Source organism: Gorilla gorilla, chromosome 6 (assembly GCF_029281585.2).
Source record: "Gorilla gorilla gorilla isolate KB3781 chromosome 6, NHGRI_mGorGor1-v2.1_pri, whole genome shotgun sequence".
NCBI classification, from domain to species: domain Eukaryota; kingdom Metazoa; phylum Chordata; class Mammalia; order Primates; family Hominidae; genus Gorilla; species Gorilla gorilla.
In genome coordinates this window covers 123,925,060-123,948,239 of record NC_073230.2, presented here as the reverse complement: position 1 = coordinate 123,948,239, position 23,180 = coordinate 123,925,060, and the positions used below count along the sequence as shown (strand labels likewise).

Genomic DNA, 23,180 nt, shown 5'->3' with positions numbered 1-23,180 from the left:
GATACTCTGTTTGGCCAGAGAAATTTTAGCGATGTGTTAGGGCTAGAAATGAATAGCAGTGACGTGAGGAGTGACTGAAACGTGAGGGAACAGGGACCACACATGCAGCTATCTTTCCAAGACATCTATTTGTAAACAGAAGGAGAAAACTGAGGATGCAAAGTCCATGAAGAGATACACTCCCACCTACACACACTCACTACACATATATTTTTAGACAGGAAAGACTGACATATGTTCACTGTTCTCCAGAAGAAACTTCAAACCGAATGCAGAAAGGGCTACTCAATGGAGTGAGTGTATGAAAAGATGGGCAGTGATGGGGTGTGTGCTGCAACAGGAAGAGCTGTATCTCCTCCTTTGAATGGAAGGTAAAAACAGGCTCAGAATCAGGTAAGTTTGTAGGTAGGGCCCAGGGTGGAGAGACCCTGAGGAAAAGCTGGATGGCCTCTTCTTCCCCTGAGGGGGAGGGAAAGTTGCCAAGTGCTTCTTTAAGAACAGCACCAAAATCAGATGGCCACTGTGGAAAATGGGAGCGGGCAGGTCTGCTTGTCTTTGTAGTTCACTGCTGTGTCCCCAAACTGTACCTAGAAGAGTGTGGCACTTATCTGCCACAGAATAAGTGCTCAAGAATGATTTGTTGCAGGAATTTGGGACATACTGAAGTTCTGTGGAGGGATTCTGAGGCTCTGGTTGAGACCTGAGACCACACATGCATAGTGACAGTGATTTTTATGGTCATCAAGGTTTCTTCAGGAGTGTTTAGCTCCCTAGTGTAGACAAGGGAGTTGAAAAGACAGAGAATCCAGATTTTTGGTTCTGAAAGGATAGTATGCCAGAATGACAGAGTCACAAGTAAGGTCAATGTTTCATCAGGAAATCCAATTCTGGATAACGGGAAGCCAGTTTCTTTTTGTTTTTTTGTTTGTTTGTTTTTTGTTTTTTGAGACAGAGGCTTGCTCTGTCATCCAGGCTGGAGTGCAGTGGCACAATCTCGGCACACTGCAACCTCTGCCTCCTGGGCTCAAGCAATTCTCCTGCCTCAGTCTCCCAAGTAGCTAGGATTACAGGCATGTACCACCACACCTGGCTAATTTTTGTATTTTTAGTACAGACAGGGTTTAGCCATGTTGGCCAGGCTGGGCTCAAACTCCCGACCTCAGGTGATCTGTCCCCATTGGCCTCCCAAAGTGCTGGGATTGCAGTTATAAGTCAGTGTGCCGGGCCAGGAGGCCAGTTTTAAACATATTTATACACATACATATATATTTTTTTCATGGTTAATTAGAGTTCAAGAGCCAGTAGGTGCATACTTATTTCTAACTAAGGGTGTAATTTTTAAAAGCAACAGGAACAAAAAATCAAAGGCACTTGATTAAGAAATAAAACAGGACTTCTCTACAAACTCCAGCACACTGGCCTGGGCATACAGCAGACCCTTAATAAACACCTGTTGACTCCATGCAATTCAGTTTTATGGCCTAAGGTAATGATGGCTTTTGGTTTTAGCTTCTCCTGTCACTCCACAGAACACATTTTCTAGGAGATATCTACCATAGATGTTAAAATGTTCCTTCTAAAATAACTACTCTTCTGTCATTCCAAAATGCAATTTCTGCATCCTTCCCTGAGCATAATTATTAGGAAAAAAATAAACTTCAACTTCTAGTGTCAACTTCAAATTATGTTATGTTATGGTGATAGTATTCCCAAGAGGTCCAGTTCCTCCAGTTTGATTTCCCAAGAGAAGTTATAGTGGAAATTTAGGCAGGTTTAATATTTCTTTGGAAAACTAGTATATTAATCCATTTTGCTCTTTTCTTTCAATTATAGTCACATTTCCCCCAAACTCCTGGATTTCTCAGTCTTCTAAGAGACAACTACTATTTATTTCTAGGAATATTTTTTCTCCTTCAAAATGGGCAGAATGATTAATATCCTTGAGCAAACTACTTAATAATTATTCAATTTTATTCTTCTAATTACCTCCTACATCCACTTGAGAGGATGTCTACCATCTTCCATTTTTCCCTTCAGTCAAGTATAGAGGAGGAAGGAAAGCTTGTACAAATTACCAGAGTCCTGTGCTTGGAAGGGGGCCTGAGGCCACACTATGTTGCATATCAATTAAAATCCCATGGGAAGATTTGCCTGAAAACCCTGAAAAATACGTGTCACCAGGTTGTTGACTTCGAAGCACTTCCTCTGTTTTCTCCTGCACTTATTTATGGAAATTTAAATTAAGACTATCTAAATTGTGGCATATAAAACCCAAGAAGTTCATTTTCTCCATTCTTCTGCATCCTGGCATTGCTGACTATGCACTGGTAAAAGCATGACATTAAAATGCAAACATGAAAACAAGTTACTTAGGAATTTAATATTTAACATAGTTTTTTAAGGTGAGAAATTGAATATGTCCTTTTTTATCATTTCAATTTAATGTAAGCAAAAAGAAGCTGTTCAAAAAAAATCTGTGTTCTCTGCATTGTGAAAATTACATACAGAAATGCAAATTTATAAAACATGTATGTTACAAAATAAATTACTTTTACTATAAAGAATCCTTTGGATTCCGAGGGACAAGAGCAGGCATTTTTAGTTTTCTGTGGTGTGCCATGGAGACAAAGTATTTTTAAATCCATAACATAGAATACCCAGGATTTTGAAGGAAACCAATTATGTTTAAATACAGGGACACATTCTGAGGAAGGGGTCATTAGGTGATTTCCTCGTTGTATGAACATCAGAGAGTGCACTTACACAAATCTGGATGGTATAGTCAATGACATACTTAGGCTATATGGTATGGCCTATCACTCTTAGGCTACAAAGTGGTTCAGCATGTTACTGTACTGAGTACTGTAGGTACCTGCAACACAATGGTAAGTATTTGTATATGTAAACATAGAAAAGGTACAGTAAAAATACAGTGTTCTTATTTTATGGGACCACCATTCTATATGTCGTTCATAGTTGAATGAAATGTTATGTGGCCCTATGACTATAGTTGATAATATTAAAGTTGAGGTAGAATAAATATGTGCTTCTTTTTAAAGACATTAATAACAAGTTCTAGTGGCGATCTGATAAATACTATTTTAAAAGTAGTGATTAGTATAAATAATACTTTATGATTTCTGCAACAACTTTAATATATGAAAATGTCATCAACAAAGACACAGGTACTACTAATGCCACTGAAGTTTATTGCCTATATGTATAATTGAGAGAAATAACAAATTTAATTTAAAATTTAGAAATTAGTGAAATTAATTTGGTTATCTTTTCTCAGACTTACATTGGACCCTCCCCCAATGCTAAGGACCCCTGAGCTGGAGGTTCATAAGTGAATCTTCCTAATACCTTCCTGGTATATTCAACTTAAACCATCTATATTTAAAAAAATTCCCCTTACAAGAGTTTTTAAGAAATATGTCAACTTTAAACTATGAGGTTCCTTCCATACTATTTTACAAAATACTAGTTGAGAATTATATATACTAATTATAAAATATTCTCAAAACCATAATAGTTTAACACTATATGTAAGTAATTTTAAAAATAAAAGCATTTCTAAGAGAAATTAGTATTTCTATGTTGCTTCAGTTAGTTTTGGGAGTCAGGGTGGGTCATCTTGGAATGTAATTTTAAAAAAAAACAGCAAATAGCTAAACAAGTATGTATTTTGAAAGAATAATAATCAATTCAAATACCATGAGAATATAATTCAATCTAGAAAAAAAAAACATTGTTGAAAAGTTCCGGGTGTTTGATGGAGATTTTTGGAGCTATTTCTTTTAAGCTATGTACCCATAACTCACAAACATATGAGCTAAGAATAAAAGTATCTGAAAAAGTATTAAAATATTATTGTGGAAAGTGTCATTAATCACTGCCATTGGGTTTCTATAAATGGTAGTCAATAATTAAATGAAATCATGTAAAATTTGCAAATGAAACAGGTAAGGGGAGGGGAGGGAGAGAAAGTATGAAATAGAGAAATCAGAGAAGAGAGGAAGGAGAGATGAGGAAGAAACATGGGGAACAGAGACAGTCAGAAAAAGATATGGAAGGTGTACTTTGGAGTAACAACCAAAATGAGATAACCAAAACTCTGGAGGTGGCAGGCTCGATCTGCAAAGATAGATGCTCCTCCTACTAGAGCATAAAACAGTCACACCCCTCGACATAAGTGGTACCCTTTTGTTCCTATTCCTTCGAAATCTTCTTTTTTAAAAACTTCATGTCCGAAATTAATTTTCCCCCAATATTAACATACTCTGTTCTTAAACATTTTGGTGTCAATTCAGATAGGCAAACAACAGATCTTTTAAGTATATACAGAGATGGAAGCACACAAAAAGAAATGGAAAGAATATAGTAACAAAACATTGGGGGGAAAAGAGGTAATTTATAAAGGCACCAAAGGCAATAATAAAAAATATAAAATATAGTATCATAAGAAGTACTTTCAGTTAATGACAAAGAATATAAATATAATCCATCTAAGCTTAAAACTTAGAATGCTCTCCATTCTCCAGATTTCCAAAAGGTAAATCATGTGGCATTTGGACATGAATTAAGGCATGTATTACACAACAGTATGTTTCTTTAGTCCAGCTGATTTAAATATACTCACTCTTCCACCCTCAACAATGCAACTCATTTTTCAAAAAGGTAAAATATTTTAGCTAAAGTAAAGTTTAGGCTAATGCAAAATATAAAGAAAATATTTTTATTTAACATGAGCATCTGAGATAAGGTTTTACTATAGGTGGTTATCTCAAATAACTGAAGTTGAAAGCTATATTCAATGAATAACACTTTGATACTATTTTTCTCTATGTATACCCTTTATAAACTACAAGACACTCATGAGTCATTACACAGTTTTTGTCAGAAAATTCAAACATCCTGCACAATCTGTATTTTTCCCCAAAACTTCCTCCTCTGAATTGTAGTATTATGCAGTGTCTAGTGCTATTATTGTAACTAAGAAATAATTTTTTGAAATGGTTCTAAAATCAATGGAAACTTTTAGTGTATTTTTCATCGTCCCAAATGATAAAATATTTTCTTAGGTAGAAAGTCTCCAAAACTTGTAAATCTACCATGCCATATCCTACCGGTCATTTGAAAGAGCTCCATTTGAACAAACTGAAAGTGCCTCATATGTGTAAGACACAGAACTAAAGAAGTCACTGTAAAAAATAGTGCTCTGCAGGCATGGGCCCTTTCTTTTCTCTTTCTCTTTTCTTTTCTTTTCTTTCTTTCTTTCTCTTTCTTTCTTTTTCTTTCTTTTCTTTTCTTTTTTTTTTTTCTGTTTAGATGCAGGGTCATGCTTTCACACTCTGTTGCCCAGCCAGGAGTGCAGTGGCACAACCATAGCTCACCACAGCCTCAGGCTCCTGGATTCAAGTGATGCTCCTGTCTCAGCCTCCTAAGTAAAGTAGCTAGGACCACAGGCATGCAGCACCACGCCTGGTTAATTTTTTTTTTTTTTTTTCCTGTAGAGATGAGGTCCAGACTGGTCTCAAATTCCTAACCTCAAGCCATTCTCCCGCCTTGGCCTCCCAAAGTGCCAGGATTACAGACGTGAGCCACTGCCCCAGGTGACCCTTTCTTTAAAATCTGAGAGAGATAAAACACACACGCGCACACACACACACACACATGCATGCATGCACATACACTCCCCTACAACACCACAGGGTACTTTGTAATGAAACTCCTCCCCTCTCACCTTCTCAAAAACATCATGCTCCTGCATCATCAGTGTCTCCTCTACTAGTTCATTACCAATAGCACTCAACCATGTACCCCATTTCTAAAAACATTCACCTTTATATCCCAAGCTGTTTACGTATTCTCCTTTCGGAAAACTCCTTGGTAGAGTAATCCAGATTTGCAATTTGCAATTTTTCTTTTCTCATTTTCTCTGGAATCCATCTCAATCACACTCTAGCCCCATCACAACACCAAAAGTGTGAAGGTCACCAGTGACTTCTACGTGAAAATTTCAATGGTCACTTCTCATTCATCTTACCGGATTTCTCAGTTGCTTTTGACACATGATCACTCCCTCTGTTTTAAAATACTTCCTTCATTTGGTTTCCAAGCTGCCCCTCTTTATCCCTTTTCCATTACTAGCTACTCATCCTCACTTTTTTGATAGTTTCTCTTCATTTTCTACAGTGGCATAATGGCCCAGGGCTTAGTTTTTGGAGTACTTTTGCACTTTATCTATGTTCTGGGCAAGAGTTCTTAATCCTGCATTCAAATTAGAATCATATAGGGAGCTTCTAAAGGATGCTGATACCTTGGACCCACTCCATTCCAAATGAATCATAATCGCTGATTTGTATTTTATTTCCTATTCCCTTTGCCCTAAAGATCTTTCTCCAAATATCCAGAGGCCAGGGTTGAGAACCCCAGTTGCCAGTGACCTCATCCACTGTACATTCTGCACCTTGAAAACTCACAAAACATATCTCAAGCTGCAGACATTTCCTTTGAACTCCCAACTCCCTTATCCAAACACTTCCTCCACATCACCACTTGTACAGATAATGGGTATCTCAAATTAAATATATTCCAAACCAAACATGACCTTCCTCCATGAACCAAACCCCATTCTTCCTATAGTCTTCTCATCTCAGTTAATGGCCATTCCTTACTTTCAACTGCTCAGGCCCAGAAACTTGGAGTCATCCTTAATCCCTGTCTTTCAAACCAAAATCTCATTCTTAGCAAATCTTGTTCTGCCTTCAAAATACACCCAAATGCAACAACATCTCATCACCTCCATCACTGTCACCCCGATCCAATCCTATTACCTCCCACGTGAATCACAGCAATGGTGTCATGGCAGGTCTCCCTTTTTGGGACCTTGTGTACCTGTAGTCCACTATCAGCACAAAAGGCAAAGTGATGTTTAAAAATAGTAAGTCAGATCATGTCAGTCATCTGCCATAGCCTGATGCAGTTTTCCTACCTCAAAATCAAAAACATTACAATGGCTCAGTAGGCACCTAATTATCTGGTCAGTTCTTAGAGATGTTTGATTTTAGATCTGAAGTTATCCAATCTCTTCAGTTACCTTCAAGAATAACACAATGCTGGGTGGTTCCAAGATGGCTGAATAGGAACAGCTGTAGTCTACAGCTCCCAGCATGAGCGACGCAGAAGACAGGTGATTTCTGCATTTCCAACTGAGCTTTGAAGAAAGTAGTGGTTCTCCTAGCACGGAGTTTGAGATCTGAGAATGGACAGACTGCCTCCTCAAGTGGGTCCCTGATCCCCAAGTAGCCTAACTGGGAGGCACCCCCCAGTAGGGGCAGACTGACACCTCACACGGCTGAGTACCCCTCTGAGATGAAGCTTCCAGAGGAACGATCAGGCAGCAACATTTGCTGTTCAGCAATATTTGCTGTTCTGCAGCCTCCGCTGCTGACACCCAGGCAAACAGGGTCTGGAGTGGACCTCCAGCAAACTCCAACCGACCTGCAGCTGAGGGTCCTGACTGTTAGAAGGAAAACTAACAAAAAGAAAGGATATCCACACCAAAACCCCATCTGCACATTACCATCATCAAAGACCAAAGATAGATAAAACCACAAAGATGGGGGAAAAACAGAGCAGAAAAACAAAATTCTAAAAATCAGAGTGCCTCTCCCCCTCCAAAGGTACACAGCTCCTCGCCAGCAATGGAACAAAGCTGGATGGAGAATGACTTTGACGAGTTGAGAGAAGAAGGCTTCAGACGATCAAACTTCTCCAAGTTAAAGGGGGAAGTTCGAACCCATCACAAAGAAGATAAAAACCTTGAAAAAAGATTAGACAAATGGCTAACTAGAATAACCAGCATCGAGAAGTCCTTAAATGACCTGATGGAGCTGAATACTGTGGCACAAGAACTACATGATGAATGCACAAGCTTCAGTAGCCGATTTGATCAACTGGAAGAAAGGGTATCAGTGATTGAAGATCAAATGAATGAAATGAAGTGAGAAGAGAAGTTTAGAGAAAAAAGAGTAAAAGAAATGAACAAAGCCTCCAAGAAATACGGGACTATGTGAAAAAACCAAATCTACGTCTGATTGGTGTACCTGAAAGTGACAGGGAGAATGGAACCAAGCTGGAAAACACTCTGTAGGATATTATCCAGGAGAACATCCCCAACCTAGCAAGGCAGGCCAACATTCAGATTCAGGAAATACAGAGAATGCCACAAAGATACTCCTCAAAAAGAGCAACTCCAAGACATAATTGTCAGATTCACCAAAGAGGAAATGAAGGAAAAAATGTTAAGGGCAGCCAGAGAGAAAGGTCTGGTTACCCACAAAGGGAAGCCCTTCAGACTAACAGCTGATCTCTCCGCAGAAACTTTACAAGCCAGAAGAGAGTGGGGGGCAATGTTCAACATTCTTAAAGAAAAGAATTTTCAAACCAGAATTTCATATACAGCCAAATTAAGCTTCATAAGTGAAGGAGAAATGAAATCCTTTACAGATAAGCAAATGCTGAGAGATTTTGTCACCACCAGGCCTGCCCTAAAAGAGCTCCTGAAGGAAGCACTAAACATGGAAAGGAACAACTGGTACCAGCCACTGCAAAAAGATGCCAAATTGTAAAGACCATTGATGGTAGGAAGAAACTGCATCAACTAACGAGCAAAATAACCAGCTAACATCATAATGACAGGATCAAATTCACACATAACAATATTAACTTTAAATGTAAATGGGCTAAATGCTCCAACTAAAAGACACAGACTGGCAAATTGGATAAAGAGTCAAGACCCAACAGTGTGTTGTATTCAGGAGACCCAACGCACATGCAGAGACACACATAGGCTCAAAATAAAGGGATGGAGGAAGATCTACCAAACAAATAGAAAACAAAAAAAGGCAGGGGTTGCACACCTAATCTCTGATAAAACAGACTTTAAACCAACAAAGACCAAAAGAGACAAAGAAGGCCATTACATAATGGTAAAGGGATCAATTCAACAAGAAGAGCTAACTATCCTAAATATATATGCACCCAATATAGGAGCACCCAGATTCATAAAGCAAGTCCTTAGAGACCTACAAAGAGACTTAGACTCCCACACAATAATAATGGGAGACCTTAACACCCCAGTGTCAACATTAGACAGATCAACGAGACAGAAAGTTAACAAGGATATCCAGGAATTGAACTCAGCTCTGCACCAAGTGGACCTAATAGACATCTACAGAACTCTCCACCCCAAATCAACAGAATATACATTCTTCTCAGCACCAAATCGCACTTATTCCAAAACTGACAACATAGTTGGAAGTAAAGCACTCCTCAGCAAATATAAAAGAACAGAAATTATAACAAACTGTCTCTCAGACCACAATGCAATCAAACTAGAACTCAGGATTAAGAAACTCACTAAAAACCACTCAACTACATGGAAACTGAACAACCTGCTCCTGAATGACTACTGGGTACATTTTGTTAAATGAAGGCAGAAAGATGTTCTTTGAAACCAATGAGAACAAAGACACAACATACCAGAATCTCTGGGACACATTTAAAGCGTGTGTAAAAGGAAATTTAAAGCACTAAATGCCCACAAGAGAAAGCAGGCAAGATTTAAATTGACACCCTAACATCACAATTAAAAGAACTAGAGAAGCAAGAGCAAACACATTCAAAAGCCAGCAGAAGGCAAGAAATAACTAAGATCAGATCAGAACTGAAGGAGATAGAGACACAAAAAACTCTTCAAAAAATCAATGAATCCAGGAGCTGGTTTTTTGAAAAGATCAACAAAATTGATAGACCGCTACCAAGACTAATGACGAAGAAAAGAGAGAAGAATCAAATAGACACAATAAAAAATGATAAAGGGGATATCACCACCGATCCCACAGAAATACAAACTACCATCAGAGAATACTATAAACACCTCTACACAAATAAACTAGAAAATCTAGAAGAAATGGATAAATTCCTGGACACATACACACTCCCAAGACTAAACCAGGAAGAAGTTGAATCCCTGAATAGACCAATAACAGGCTCTGAAATTGAGACAATAATTAATAGCCTACCAGCCAAAAAAAGTCCAGGACCAGACAGATTCACAGCTCTACCCTCTACTAGAGGCACAAGGAGGAGCTGCTGCCATTCCTTCTGAAACTACTCCAATCAATAGAAAAAGAGGGAATCCTCCCTAACTCATTTCGTGAGGCCAGCATTATCCTGATACCAAAGCCTGGCAGAGATACAATGAAAAAAGAGAATTTTAGACCAATATCCTTGATGAACATTGATGCAAAAATCCTCAGTAAAATACTGGCAAACCAAATCCAGCAGCACATGAAAAAGCTTATCCACCATGATCAAGTGGGCTTCATCCCTGGGATGCAAGGCTGGTTCAACATACACAAACCAATAAACATAATCCAGCATATAAACAGAACCAAAGACAAAAATCACATGATTATCTCAAAAGATGCAGAAAAGGCCTTTGAAAAATTCAACAGCCCTTCATACTAAAAACTCTCAATAAATTCGGTATTGCTGGGACATATCTCAAAATAATAAGAGCTATTTATGACAAACCCACAGCCAATATCATACTGAATGGGCAAAAACTGGAAGCATTCCCTTTGAAAACTGGCACAAGACAGGGATGCCCTCTCTCACCACTCCTATTCAACAGTGTTGGAAGTTCTGGCCAGGGCAAGTAGGCAGGAGAAAGAAATAAAGGGTATTCAACTAGGAAAAGAGGAAGTCAAATTGTCCCTGTTTGCAGATGACGTAATTGTATATTTAGAAAACCCCATCGTCTCAGCCCAAAATCTCCTTAAGCTGATAAGCAACTTCAGCAAAGTCTCAGGATAAAAATCAATGTGCAAAAATCACAAGCATTCTTATACACCAATAATAGACAAACAGAGAGCCAAATCATGAGTGAACTCCCATTCACAATTGCTTCAAAGAGAATAAAATACCTAGGAATCCAACTTACAAGGGATGTGAAGGACTTCTTCAAGGAGAACTACAAACCACTGCTCAATGAAATAAAAGAGGACACAAACAAATGGATATTTTATGCTCATGCACAGGAAGAATCAATATTGTGAAAATGGCCATACTGCCTAAGGTAACTTATAGATTCAATGCCATCCCCATCAAGCTACCAATGACTTTCTTCACAGAATTGGAAAAAACTACTTTAAAGTTCATATGGAACCAAAAAAGAGCCCACATTGCCAAGACAATCCTAAGCCAAAAGAACAAAGCTGGAGGCATCACGCTACCTGACTTCAAACTATACTACAAGGCTACAGTAACCAAAACAGCATGGTACTGGTACCAAAACAGACATATAGACCAATGGAACTGAACAGAGCCCTCAGAAATAATACCACACATCTACAACAATGTGATCTTTGACAAACCTGACAAAAACAAGAAATGGGGAAAGGATTCCCTATTTAATCAATGGTGCTGGGAAAACTGGCTAGCCACATGTAGAAAGCTGAAACTAGATTCCTTCCTTACACCTTATACAAAAATTAACTCAAGATGGATCAAAGACTCAAATGTCAGACCTAAAACCATAAAAACCCTAGAAGAAAACCTAGGCAATACCGTTCAGGACATAGGCATGGGCAAGGACTTCATGTCTAAAACACCAAAAGCAATGGCAACAAAAGCCAAAATTGACAAATGGGATCTAATTAAACTAAAGAGCTTCTGCACAGCAAAAGAAACTACTATCAGAGTGAACAGGCAACCTACAGAATTGGAGAAAATTTTTGCAATCTACTCATCTGACAAAGGACTAATATCCAGAATCTACAAAGAACCCAAACAAATTCACAAGAAAAAAACAAACAACCACATCACAAAGTGGGCAAAGGAGATGAACAGCCACTTCTCAAAACAAGACATTTATGCAGCCAACAGACACATGAAAAAATGCTCATCATCACTGGCCATCAGAGAAATGCAAATCAAAACCACAATGAGATACCATCTCACACCAGTTAGAATGGTGATCATTAAAAAGTCAGGAAACAACAGGTGCTGGAGAGGATGTGAAGAAATAGGAACACTTTTACACTGTTGGTGGGACTGTAAACTAGTTCAACCATTGTGGAAGACAGTGTGGCGATTCCTCAAGGATCTAGTACTAGAAATACCATTTGACCCAGCCATCCCATTACTGGGTATATACCCAAAGGATTATAAATCATGCTGCTATAAAGACACATGCACATGTATGTTTATTGGGGCAGTATTCACAATAGCAAAGACTTGGAACCAACCCAAATGCCCATCAATGATAGACTGGATTAAGAAAATGTGGCACATATACACCATGGAATACTATGCAGCCATAAAAAAGGATGAGTTCATGTCCTTTGTAGGGACATGGATGAATCTGGAAACCATCATTTTCAGCAAACTATTGCAAGGACAAAAAACCAAACACTGCATGTTCTCACTCATAGGTGGGAATTGAACAATGAGAACACTTGGACACAGGAAGGGAAACATCACACACTGGGGCCTGTTGTGGGGCAGGCGGAGGGGAGGGATAGCATTGGGAGATATACCTAATGTAAATGATGAGTTAATGGGTGCAGCACACCAACATGGCACATGTAGACATATGTAACAAACCTGCACGTTGTGCACATGTATCCTAGAACTTAAAGTATAAAGAAAAAAAAAAAGAATAACACAGTGCTAACAGGATCTTGCTGTCTGTCTTTAAAACTTTGCGGGGGGAAATAATAACTCTTGTCAGATTCTCAAAGAAGCCCATGTGATCAAAAATGATCAGAATCACTGTGTAAAAGATTATCACAATTAATCAAAACTCCTTTTTATTATAGATTAAGCTTTAACCTTTTCAAGCCTTTGTTTGTGATAGTAATTCAATGATGAGTAGAGCATACTAAAGCATAAATTTACTTTAAATATATTTTAAAATTAACCTACTGTTTCCCATTTGTCTGCATTATGCAGTGGTTTCTTTACTTATATTTTCTTCTCTTTAGCTGTTTGCTTAGCTATGTTTGTTTTTACTTCTTATACTATACTATGTGTAAAAGCTATGATTAAATTCAATTAAGGGCCTTATGAACATAAAATATAAGATGCTATCGATTGTAATCAATTTGTGATCCAAAACACAAGTCAGAGACTTGGAACTCAGAATCCTAAGGCCCTATCAATCCCCTCCATTCAAACTCAATGAATGCTCATGGAATGAGGTAGGAGTAGGGATTTGAGAAAGGCTTTTTAATCACCAAAGGTTATGTGTCCTTGTACCAAATCATTCCATAGAGGTTACTGAGAAGTCTTCTAAAATTAGTCAACCACATAACCCTTACAGAGCAGAGCCATCGAGGTTAACAATTCGGTAAATACTTCTCTGGTTGCTCAATTCTCTTGCTTTGACAATATCAGTGCATTCATTTAGTTCAGTGTATTAAACTATAGATCTAAAGTCTAAATACACTATATGCTGGTTTGTCAAGAAGGTATCATTATTGCCTTCTCATATCTTCAAATGTTCCTTCTCTCCTGGATCTTTTCCAGCTGAATGTAAACATACTGAAATTGTTCCTATCTTAAAACAAAATAATACACACCAAGAAAACAACCCTTCTGGACTTGCACTTCTGCCCTGAATTTTGGCCTTTCTAGAACTGTTTACACATTCTACAACCCACATCACTGTGGCTTCTCCATGAAAACAACTCTTAATAAGGTCACTAAATGATGTCCATGTTGTCACAACCAACAGAAATATTTCAGTGCTCATTTTACTGAACCTGTCATCAATATCTGGTGCACCTTGATATAGTTCTCTTCCTCTTTTTAAAACATTCTTTCCCTGCCTCATGATATCATTATCTCCAGTCTGTCTCCCCCTCACGTTTCTTGTTTCCTCTCAGCCAGATAATCGTCCTCTTTTCTTTGCACTGTGACCTCTCCTCTAGGCTATTTTATCAGTATGGCCTTACTCTGACTTACTGTCTATCTGATATTACCTCTGGAGAAAAATCTGTACTTTCCTTGGGATTGTCTCCCAAGCACACAAGCTGAACCCATACTCCCACCCCACCAAACTGGCTGGCCTCCAGTGATCGCTGAGTCACTCAGTTCTCAGCCATCTGACCTTTTCTCTGAAATCTCTACTTTAAAATCTCATCCAGATTTATAGTGAAGTGTCTCCTCTATGAGAACAAATATGAATAAGTATATTTGCCTCTAACTCCTTCTCTCCAGCTCCAGTTGTATATTTCCAAATACATTTTGGAATTCTCCTCTTGAATTACGTATAATCGTACAAAACTGAACAGATCTAAAACTCAACTCATGATCATCTCCAAACTACATTCAGCTATTCCTCCTAATTTCCTAATTTCTATTCAATTTCCAAACTAATTGAACTAAAATGTTAATGACAGTCCTGCTCAGAATAATACATATCTGACTGCTCTTCCAAATCTACCCAGATTTAGCTCTGGACCTCATTTAATCCTGAAACTCTAAAGTAAATCTTCAATTCCTCTATTACCTGCACTTGACAGAGCTCTTGAGGTTGAATCCCTCACGAACAAACTTTCATCTCCAGCCTGGCTGCTGTGCCTACATATTATGTTTGACCTAAAAAAATCACCTAACATTTCATCACTGTACTAAAAAACAAAACAAAACAAAACTTTGGTGCATTAGTAGAGTCATAGGATTTATTCAATTCTTTCCATTATTCTGAAGCCTGGTTTCTAAATAGCCTCTGCATCCAACTACCCCACACCCTAAAGCTTCCCGGCCAATCTATCTGTATCTCCATTGTTTTATTTCCTCCCCACCCATCTCCTGAGTGAATGCTGAGCTAATTTAATTTGCTAAAGCAGTGACCTAAGATAGCTTGTCTACAAACACAAAAAAACAACGGTGAAGTCCATACATAGCTGATAGCTTCTATCTCTTCTTTAACATGGCCTATAAATTATTGGTTATTACAAAAGAAGAGCTCTGAGGCTTGAGGCATATTTTGAGTTATCTCTATGTTTCAATATTAAGTTAAATATTTTTCAGAACCTTGTAAAATAGTTTCTTTGCTCCTCACCAAATACATAGGTATGAGAACAAACTACATAGTTAACTTATTTTCCTAAACTTTAAGATAAGGTACTTAAATGTTTACTTTTGGCCCTACAGAAACACTTACTATTTATAAATACTTCTGATGGATAATCGCTTTATTTTTTAAAAAAAGACAGCTAATTTAAATATTTCAAGTAAACAAAAATTAATGATTTATATGTGCAGAATGATTTATACTTTGATATAGTCAACTCTGATCATGCCTACTCTCCATACACACACTCCTCATTGTATTACTATTTTTCAATTTAATGTGTTGGCTGAGCAGTGACATTTCTTGAAGTCCTATTTTCCAAAGAACTAGCAAATATTGCATTGGAAAGCAGAATTCTGAACCTTTCGCCCACACCATTATTGTAACATGGGATGGAAGGCACTGCGCCTGAGAAAACAGAACATAACAAAACAAAACATCATCCAAGCAAATTAAGTATTTTGAGGAATGCAGTGACATATCTTGCCAAAGTCACAGAAAATTTGTTTCTGGAAGCTCTGATTATAACTTTATGGTCATATCATGAGCTCCTATTATTATCTTTCCACTAAAATACTACTGTAGTACTTCTACAATTACAGGCAAAATGGAAAAGCTTTTTATGGGAAAAAATGAATATAAGATTTTACGATACTGTTGAAACTAACAGCAAACAACTCAATTTCAATTTTACCTTTCTAATTTCTTTTCCCACCTTCAGGATTCAAGAATATGTAGTTGTTTGAAACCCATATGGAATAGTGAGAAAACTTGATGGGGCTGGGAAGTAGGATCTCTGAGTAACTGTCCTGCCTCTGCTGGGTCTCTTTTTGCATTTCTTTTAGCTCATATATTTGCCCTTCCTTTTATTCCTTCACATTCTCTCCCTTAAGAATTTCAGCCATTCCTGCCCTTTCAACCACAATGTCTATGGAGTAATAAAGAACAAGTCCAGTTCTCTAGTTGACGCTCCTAACTCACTTTTTTCTGAACTTGTATAAGCCAGGCACTAGGCTGTAGGCTAAACATTAAAAGATGAGTAAGACAGAATCTGCTTTCAGTGAGATTACATTTTAATACAGAAAGGCAGATTAACAGATCAATAGATTAATAGATTAATAGATCAACCAAGCCTGCTGTGGGAGACCCAAAAAAGGGGCAATTCGCCCAAAATGGGGCATCAGGAGATGATGACTAAGATGAGTTCTGAAAAAATGTGTAGAGATTAAGAATGCAAAGAGAGTTATGAGAACATACCAGGCTGAGGGGAGAGAAGAAACAAAGGCATTCAGCAGTGTTTCACCTGACCATGTGTACAGACATGTCTATGCATTACAGTGGAGGCAAAATTCCAAGTGCAAGGAGTTAGACCTGGAGTTTGCAGATGGTGAAAGGAAGGGGAAATAGTAAGGTCAAGGAAAGATATTTTTACCATTTTACCAGTGATTCACAAGGAAGGAGGGGAAATCACTTTATGGGCTTTTCTAATTGTCCTGCCCAATTCTGCTTAATCCCTTTTTAAAGCTGTGTGCCCTACCCAGACTGTCTCCTGGAGAATCTTGGCTGTACTCCTACTGGTGGGGAGTATGCATTATCCCTCTGGTATATTCTGAAAAACTCCTCTGTTATAAACGCAAGAGAAAATGCACCAAAAAGACAAAGAGGCGAAGCCTAAAAAGAAAACAAAGAAAGGTCATAGACCTCAGAAATCAAAAAATAGTTTTAAAAAAAGGAAGCAGAAAAAGCCTGTACAATATAAACTGGGTTTCAGTCCTCCCATAGGTCCAAATGTCTCCTGTAGAGCTCATTAGCATCCCAAGCTCAACATGGCTAAAACCAATTCATCATTTCCTTTTCGATAACAGTTCATTATTAATGTACAAAAAAAAAAAAACTGCAAAGGTAATCACGGTGCAGATGGTAGGGCAGGTTAATACATAGCAGTATTGGCTACAGGTGAGAAAGCACCCTGATTCTATATAATTCCAACCATGGAATTTTTGTATTACAGAGAGAAAAGAAAACACAATTTTTCAAAAAAAGTATATATGGGATATGATGTCCTTTAGATAAATCATATAGACCTGGGTGATGTTAATAGCTTCAGAAGAACGGGCCATCCCAGGCTCCATAGACTGGTTCATTCCTACTCATCTAGTATCTTCTCTACTAATTTAGCTTTTCAACAACAGTAAACTGTAGTTCTCTGAATAAAACATATGAATTCATGAATTTACATAGAGGGGAGCAACACACACTGGGAACTTTCAGAGAGGGAGGTGGTGAGAGATGGGAGAGGATCAGAAAAAAATAACCAGTAGGCACTAGGCTTAATACCTGGGGGATGAAATAATCTGTACAACAAACCCCCATGACACATGTTTACTTATCTAACAAACCTTACTTATCAAACAAACAAAAAGAAGAGCACACACACACACACACACACACACACACAGAAAAGAAAAAAGAAAAACAAAATCCTTTGGCCTTGAATGCCTCCCTCTATTCTCAACTCCCTAAACTATCTTTGTCTTGTCTTTCAGGTCCCCATCCAGGCACTGACTTTTCCAAGAAGCTAACATTCCTGACCCCTCTATGAACCTTAATACTAATGATCATAACAGCAGCTAACACATATCGAACACTTCATCTGAGCCAGTCTGTAATCTAAGCACTAAGCAGTACCAATTCAAGTCTTCTTCATAACAATCCTATGAAGTAGGTACTAATAATATCACCATTTTAGAGATGAGACTCTGATGCAAAAAGAGGCTAAGTAACCTGCCCAAAGACACATCACTGGTGAGTAGCAAAGCCAATATTTGATCCCAACCAGGCTAGTTTCAGAGTCTGTGCTCTAATTACTATACCACACTGCTTCTATGGGATTAAAAATGAGATGATTGTAGTTACTTCCATCTACACAACGCTCTTCACTGTCTTGTTCAGCATTTATGTTCAATGATATACTAGGACTGGATATGTATTTCTCTATGCATACTAAATGTAGAATATCAAGTATGGGGTGTAAATTAATGCAAAAATTCCTAAAAAGTATAAAATTTCTTTAAAAGCATTTTGTTAGAACTTAATTTTTACAAAAATATATAGATGTAACTGGCACATGTAAAACATACTAAGATTTGCCATTCCTATAAGAAAAGTGTCTTTGAGTCTAATGAAAACCCTTGGCAATTTGAATATTATATGATACTAAATTATACTATAATTATTTCAAAGGTCAAGAATCTTAAACATTTAGTCTTAAAACTCTCCACCTGGGTGATGTAATCAGAAAATTAAAGTATGTATGAAAATATTTAATTATACAAAACAAGTAGAAATCTACAAATTTAATAACCTTTAAATAAAATGTGCAATTTTTTTCCCACATGGGTTTTTTTTCCTCCATTGCAAAAATGGAACTTTTTAAAAGAACATTTTTTTTGGTGAATATGAGCACACATTTTATTTTCCAGGGCTGGTTTCAAGGAAGGGTAGGATAAAATGATTTGGAATAGAGCATTGTATCACGTGTTAACTCATGAGAAACTTTTTTATGCTGGGCACCACTGTACAATAAAAAAAGAATTGACTTAGATTCAGTCCAGCCTTTTCAGGAATTCACAGTCTAGTAGGAAAAGGAAAACAGAGAGCACAGGTGTGAGAGGTGTTTTTAAAACTGTGGTAAGAAGGGCTTTAAGAGGCAAATGTAGACTAAGAAGAAGATCCCTGCTTGGCCCACAGCTGTAACACCATTAACATCCTATATCATGTTGAAATGTCTGATAAATTACCTTTTTTTCAGAAAGCTTTAGTCACACAAAATAGCACAGAGGTTAGGAACACGGATTGTGGAACCAGAATGTCTGAGTTTGAGTCTCAATTTTACCATGCACCTGTTGCCTTTGGTTGCTTCCTTTAACTTCTCTGTGCCTCAGTTTCCTCATTTATAATTAGATAATTTCATATAATTCATAGAATTGCAGCGTTGTTGGGAGGACTAAATGAGTTCATGTGAGAGAAGCAAGTAGCACATAGAAGGCACTCTAATTATATGAATCAACATCACTTAAAAAGTACCTGATGGGGATGCCGAGGTGGGCGGATCACCTGAGGTCAGGAGTTCAAGACCAGCCTGGCCAACGTGGTGAAACCCCATCTCTACTAAAAATACAAAAAAATTAGCCGGGCGTGGTGGTGGGCGCCTGTAATTCCAGCTACTCAGGAGGCTGAGGCAGGCGAATCGCTTGAATTCGGGCGGCAGAGGTTGCATTGAGCTGAGATCGCACCATTGCACTCCAGCCTGGGCAACAGAGTGAGACACGACCTCAAAAAAAAAAAAAAAAAAAAAGTACCTGATGAAGTGCAGGCTTCTTTGTTCTCAGTTCTTCAGACACTCACAGTTAAAGACATGTTAAAACATCTTGCCAACCCACAGACTCAATTATGGCTGGTTCAAACCTTACCTCTGTATAAGCAATGGATCACGTCTTAGCAGTGTTTTTGCTATCCTGGTTAGAAAAGACGCCCTTAGAGTTCTTAATCAAACACTAGAAAATTTGTAAATATTTTATTCCATTATCTGAACCAAAAAAATGTTATTCCAGTTGTTGGTAAAATTTATATATGGTACAAAAATCACAACCACAAGCACCATGTACCCAGACATACAAAACATTGTCAAAGTGGGCATGATTAAGCTGCTTTGAGAATTTTAGTTAAGATTATTTTGCTACTTGTTTGCTCATTTGCCTTTGGAAGAACAGGCATAGAAGATGATGATTTAACAAAAATGTGAAGCAGAACAGTCATAAAACTGAGAAAAGCCTTGTACTATGTCACCTCTCCAAAACTCAGATGTTGAAACGTCATGGACAATGTGATGATATTAAGAGGTAAGTCCTTCAAGAGATGATTTGGCCATGAGGGCTTCTCCCTCATTAATGAGATTAAGGCCATTATAAAAGAGGCTTCATGCAGTTTTTGATCTCTTGCCCTTCTGCCTTCCGCCATGTGAGAACACAGGCTCCTCCCTTTCCAAGGATGCAGCAACAAGGCATCATCTTAGAAGCAGAAAATGGTCATCTCCAGACAACCTAACCTGCCAGCACCTTGATCTTGCTCTTCCCAGCCTCCAGAACTGAGAGAAAATGAACTTCTGATCTTTATCAAATACCCAGTCTCAGGTGTTTTATTTATTTATTTATTTATTTTAGAGACAGGGTCTCACTCTGTCACCCAGGCTGGAATATAGTGGCACAATCATAGCTCACTGTAACCTCAAACTCCTGGGCTCAGATGGTCCTCCCACCTCAGCCTCCTGAGTAGTTAAGACTACAGGTGCATGCCACTGTGCCCAGGTAGATTTTTTTTTTTCTTTTCTGTAGAGATGAGATCTTGCTATGTAGCCGAGGCTGGTCTTGAACTCCTGGTCTCAAGCGATCCTCCCCAGTGGCCCTCTCAAACTGCTGGGATTATAGATATGAGCCAACCTGACCAAACTTTAGTCTCAGGTATTTTGTTATAGCAGCACAAATAGACTAAGACACATAACCTCTAAATCTCCCCATTCTTATTACTTTATAAAAAATCATTTCCATCCATTTTTATTTGCACAATAAATCATGCTGCCTATTCAAGGCCTACTGTTCTGACATATGGGCCTCCTGAAATTCAGGTGCTATTTCTATTCTCATAGATTGTAGGTCGAGTAAGAGCAGAAGGTACATGTGAGATGACACGAGACATCTCCACGGAGCTGTGACTACAGATAGGTCTGCATACATAGACAGTGTTCATTCAAAGTACATTGTGGTAGCCGGGCATGGTGACACACGCCTGTAATTCCCACAACTGTTTCTGCCCCTGCCGCATTCTGCACATCAGGTTTTAGGTGTTTCCTCAACAAGAGATCACATATTCTATAGAGCAAGAGATCTATCCTGAGAGTCAAGCAGGTGCTGTAAAAAGAGACTCACAGAATCTTGGAACTGAACTTAATTTTTAAAATTATCTAATCCAAACCCTTCATTCCACAGAAAAAGCAGGCCCATAGAAACTCAAGTACCCCAGCAAGCTGGTGGCAGAATTGAGAATGTTTTTCCTTTTAATTTGCCATCTACCAGTTCAATGGATTTTTTGTTTTGGTTTGGTTTTGGTTTTTATTACAGCACATTGCCAGAGAATAAACATAACTTCAAAACTGAAAGTCAGAAGAAACACAAAATTTTAGGGCACAACCTTAAATACTAACAAATCATGAAGATATCGAACTTTGAGAAAAATATGGACAATCAAATTTTAATCTAGATTCAAGCAATCACAATAAAACAAACCTACAATTGTCTAAATTCTATAGTCTTACAATGAAGATACGGATAAGACTTTGCAAAATGTGTTTATACATTTAAATTTGTATTTTATGCTCCTCATGTCTCCAACCCAATCTGGAACATATTTTGTGATAAAAGCAGATTACACGGATTACAAGGGACTTCCCTTATCCAGAGCTCTGTGGTAGGCCATAAGTGTGAATGTGAGCCTGAGAGAAGAAAAAGAAAAAGTAAAAGAGGGAGGGAAGGGGGAGAATAAAGGAGAAGGGAGAGAAAGAGGAAGAGTAAAACTGTATCTCATTCATATACCGGTGATTTTCTTCCTCCTTCATATGTTACTTATGAAGCTGCATTCCTACATTACAAATAAATTCAGACATGGTATTAAAGGCAAGCAATAATAAAAAAAATTTATAAACATTCCATAAGCTATTTCAAGTTAGGACTGATATGCAAATGTTACCATTCTTTAATACAAAAATAAGTAAATATCAAATGGAAAATAAGAGGTTAGGGATGTAATAAATGAATTCAAATGTATAAAACAAGTACATTTCAATTGCATTCAATTATTTCACCCAATCACCTAGAAGCGAAGATCCTCTAAAGAAAATTGCATTGCTTTCCCAACTCCTTGGAGAGCCAGTTTAGTTAACAGCCTACCTATGCTTCAGAGATGACCATGCAGCTTACATGTCAAACTCATTTTAAAGTGTCAATCAAGTCCCTTTCAATCTAATTAGTTTGGAAAGTAGTGTCACTGACCTGGAACTATGCAGACCATTTATTATCATATCATTTGATCAACCTAACACTTTATCTCAGTTGAGTTTGAGACACCTGTAGCCAAAATGCAATATCCTTTCTCCCACTCATTACTGGTAATTCTCAATACAATTTCCTATTTACAACTCAATTTGTCTCTATGAATAAGCATGACCAACTTCACAGAGGCATTCCACAAAATTTCTCTTACTTAAGATTTCATAGCAAAATAGAAAGGAAAGGGGAATAAGGAGAAATATATGTATATCAGATACATAAAACAGATTCAAGACTTTAGACATCCAATAACTGCTAAAAGGGGAAAGGAGGAAAACCAGAGAACCATGGATACATGGAAAGAAATTTGGATCCTTAAATATGGGAGGAGATTTTTATTTTTGAAATATAATACAATGAATCATGTAAAGGGAGTCTGTTTTAATTGTCACCATGTGCAATTTGTTTGATTAATAAAGAACTTTCTCAGGTTCATAATATTTAACCTGCTTTTAACCCAGCCAAGGGCAGGATGAGATAGAACTGAAGAGGTAATAACTAGTTCTCCAGGGGACAGAGAACACAGCCAAGTGTCTCTAAAGGAGGAGGTGAAGACCAGACCACAGTGAGGCTGAAATGGGATGGGAGTGGAGATGGTTGCGGTGCTGGCCAACGTGGCGGCTGGAAGATGCTGGTCAGTCAAGCAACAGAAATCACCTGGCCTATTCCCTGGCAAGAGCATGAAAATTACCTAATCTTTCTCTCATTTTAGCTTTGTCTATTTAAGAACTGATTTGCAAGACAAAAATACAAGCAGGTAATCTTATCTCTGAACTATAGAATAACATATTGCATCAGGGAGGGATAAAAATACACACACACACTCATGTATGCCATCAAAATGTTGTATTTATATTTTTAAATGT

General features: G+C 37.9%; 1 protein-coding gene across 3 annotated transcripts in view; it reads right to left on the bottom strand.

Annotated features, from left to right (window-relative positions):
* Positions 1–23,180, bottom strand: part of MDFIC (MyoD family inhibitor domain containing) — a 203,454-nt gene that overhangs the window by 122,499 nt on the left and 57,775 nt on the right. The gene's annotated exons all lie outside the window — the stretch shown is intronic.